We start from the raw sequence: 3,664 nt of genomic DNA on the forward strand, positions 1-3,664 counted from the left end.
GACACTGCTCTTGTCCTCCCATGCCTGGCCGGGTGAGGAAGGGGCACCATCCCTGGAAAATAAGGCCAAGCAGGTGTACTGGAGGGTCCCTGGAAACACCGGCCTCTGAAATCTTCTGGAAAATTCTACATCCAGGTTCCCCCCACTGACTCCGGGAAGTGGTGCGAAAGCTAAGATGATGAATAAAAGTCACCACCCCACAAGACAAAGCTAATTTAAAAGCTCGCTTATTCCTAGTGGAAAAAATGGGATTAACATCTGAAGGATTTGCAAATTAGCCGGAAACGGCCTGGTAACCAACTGTTCAGAATCAGCGGCTTAGGAAGTATGTTAGGGCCCCCGGGGTCTGTGATTTTCAAGCCCAAACTGCCTCAGTGTTGTCCAGTTGTCCCGCTGGGGTGGGGCCACCCCTCACACCGGCCAAGGACATGGGGGTCCCTCGTGTGGTCCATGCAGGTCAGCCGCTGGGGGTCCAGAGCAGGTTGGAGAACGGTGAGTAGGTCCGGAGAACCACATGGAAGTTTCCAGGGTATCACGCTGTCTAAACGAGTCTCCCTTTTTCTGTCCCTCGTCTCCAATGGGTGCTCCTGTCAGCCGTGCCTCTGGGGCAGTTCTGCTGGGCCGTGGGCTCCGTCGTTCTTAGCAAAGCCCAGATGAGCTATGGTTCCTCCTGAACATGCCTTTCGTTCGCCAATGCCAAGAGATCTCCGGCTAGTGCCGGGCACCTTCCCTGGCCCGGCGGGATTCAGCTGCCGGTGCAGACAGGCTGTGCTTGCCGGGGGTGACGTCCTGGAGGAGGGGAGGCAGGCGGGGGGTGCACAGGCTCCACTCAGGTAGGGAAGAGTAATGTGAAAGGGAAAAAAGAGGGACAGGAAAGGAAGAGAAGGGAATAGAATGGAATAGACTTTCAGGCATTGAGCGTGATGAACAAAAAAGAGGCAGGGCAGGAATGGGGGGGTGGTGGGAGCCACTCCAGATCTGGGAAGCTCTCTCTTAGAATGTGACAGTTGAACAGAGACTGAAGAGAGGGAGGGCAGCTTGCAAAAGTCTAGAGAAGGACACCGGCGGGGGAAACAGCAAGTGCAAAGGCCCTGGGGCGGTAGGAGCTCAGCATGTTTGAACACAAGAAGACCCATGGGGCTGACACGGTGCGTGGTGGATGCTTTGTGGTGCTTTTGGAGGCACGGGCAGGGCCCAATCCGCAGGCTCCGGTGAAGCTCTGAGGAATGTGGATTTTATTCTACACCCGAGTGCGGAGGCATGAGGGTCGACTCCACTGTGAGGGTCGCTCTGGCTGCCGAGGGCAGAGTTGATTGAACGGGAGGGGGGCTGGAGCCCAGTGAGGGCACTACTGATTTGGCTGGGGGAGGCGGCTGGGCCTGGGGCCGTGGCGGGGGTGGGGAGCAGTGGTGAGGTTCCGGAAATGTTCTTGAAGAGTAGTGAGTACGGGACGTACCTGCGGGAGCGAGCTGGCGCCCTGGCGGAGGTGGCCCCAGCTGGTATTTACCCCAGGACACGGATGTGGTGCTGTTGGTAGGGGCCGCGGTGTGGACGTCTCGGTCTTGGGAAGTGAGGAGGCTGAGGGTAGGACGGAGGACTCCCGGCGGGCAGGACCGGGCGTGACCCACCCGTGCCGTGTGGCCGGAGCCGGGAGCTCTGTGGCCACCGCACCCAGGCCGTGCGCCAGGGCGGTGTTGAACGGACTAAGGGCTGAGCTGAGCGCTGGCCAGGACGGGCCGCTACACCAGAGTAGCACAGACGGGGGCTCGGCACAACATTCCTTCCTAAAAATTGCTTAATGTTTATTTACTTTTGAGAGAGAGAGACAGAGCCTGAGCGGGAGAGGGGCAGAGAGAGAAGGAGGCAGAATCCGAAGCAGGCCCCAGGCCCCGAGCCGTCAGCACAGAGCCCGACGCGGGGCTCGAACCCACGAACCGCGAGATGGTGACCTGAGCCGAAGTCAGACGCTCAACCGACTGAGCCACCCGGGCGCCCCGTCAGCACTCATTTCTAACAGATCTGGAGGCTGGGCGTCCAAGAGGAAGCTGCCGGCCGACCGCTGTCTGGGGAGGACTTCCTGGCTCGTCCACGGTGGCCACGTCTCCCTGTCCTCACATGGCAGACAGAGCTCTGGTCCCGCCTTCTCCTTATAAGGACGCTGAGCCCACCGTGGGGTCCCACACACTGGACCCCTCACCCTAACCACCTCCCGCTCCCCCCACCCCACCCCGGGGGCTGGGCCTCTGACATATGGATCGTGTTCAGTCCACGACAGTTGCCACGGAGGCCCCAGAACAGGCCGTGCGTGTCTGCGGCAAACGTCGTGGGAAGCAGGACGGAGAGAAGGGTTTGTATTTTCCTGGTTATTGTTTTCGTTCCGGCAAATAGAACGAGGCAGGCCACGAAAACCCACTCAACAGAACCGGTCTGGTCATGTTAAAGTGAACTTCTAACAAAGTTGTCTCCCTTTTCCTCCCTGGAGGTGAGAGTTCTATCTTCCTGGAAAACAGGAAATACGGCAGCCGCAGGCCCTCTGGGGCTCGAGGCAGACCCGCCACGGCCATCAGGTCACGGGCACTGATGGAGCCCCCGCCCGGGGTAGGGGTGCTTTGTCCCAGACCCACTGCCCTCAACACTGCACATGGCTGGTTGAGGGAGGACTCCCTTCACACAAAAGCAAACAAGGACCCATGAAAAATACTGCCTGAGGGGCACCCGGGGGGCTCAGTCAGTTAAGCATCTGACCGTTGGTTTCAGCTCAGGTCACGATCTCATGGTTGTGAGTTCAAGCCCCGCATCGGGCTCTGTGCTGACAGTGTGGAGCCTGCTTGGGATCCTCTCCTTCTCTCTCTCTGCCCTCTCTCTCTCTCTCTCTCTCTCTCAAAATAAATAAATAAACTTAAAAAAAATACTGCCTGAAAAAGAAAGCAAACACAGAAGGGGGGGGTGCATCACAGACTCGGGGAGGGACCCTGAAGAGGGCACACCAACGCTTCACCTTGTTGCTTAAAATCAGGAACCGCAGAAGCCAGCGCGGGCTTAGATAAGAAGCGATCAGACAAGAAGAAACGGAGAACAGGCTCAAGAAACAGGTGTAGGAAAAAGAAGGGCCCTAAGACGCCGGCCGGGTGGGGCCAGAGTGGGGAGACGGCGCTGAGACACAGCCGGACGCGGGTGGGCTCGGACGGAGCGAGGAAAACACGACCGAAAAGAACAGAGTTCGGGGGATTAAAGAAAAATGGCAGAAAAGAAAAGAAAATGGGGAAGAAATCGCGGGACGCCACGGCCAGTGTGGCCTCAGCCACGACACTGAGGCGCCCAAGGCAGAGGGCGGGACCCGCGGGCTGAGCCCTGGGAGAGCGCGACACCAGGCCCACGCCGTCCTCAGGGACAGAAGGAGGAGCGGGGGATTCTGTGTCAGCTGAGGTCCTACGACCACTGTTCAAACTGAACCAGGAACCAGCCTTGCCACACGCACTCGTGAATCGAGGGTGCCGCTCGACCCCAGTGCTTTGTGAAATGGATGGGCATCGGCCAGGAGGCAAAGAGCAGAAGGGAATCCGAGCCAGGGCGCTGGGAGCAAGGCTGCAGGTGTGCAGGGCTCACACGCGATGGTGGCACAGCCCGTGGGGTCCGCAGGCGGGGCTCAGAGTCAGCGTCGCCC

General features: G+C 59.1%; 1 non-coding gene across 1 annotated transcript; it reads right to left on the reverse strand.

Annotated features, from left to right (window-relative positions):
* Window positions 1-1,906: 1,906 nt before the first annotated feature.
* Window positions 1,907-1,991, reverse strand: TRNAR-UCG. Its single transcript has one exon. It is a non-coding gene; the product is annotated as a tRNA-Arg (tRNA).
* Window positions 1,992-3,664: the final 1,673 nt, after the last annotated feature.

Source organism: Lynx canadensis, chromosome B3 (genome assembly GCF_007474595.2).
Source record: "Lynx canadensis isolate LIC74 chromosome B3, mLynCan4.pri.v2, whole genome shotgun sequence".
NCBI lineage: Eukaryota > Metazoa > Chordata > Mammalia > Carnivora > Felidae > Lynx > Lynx canadensis.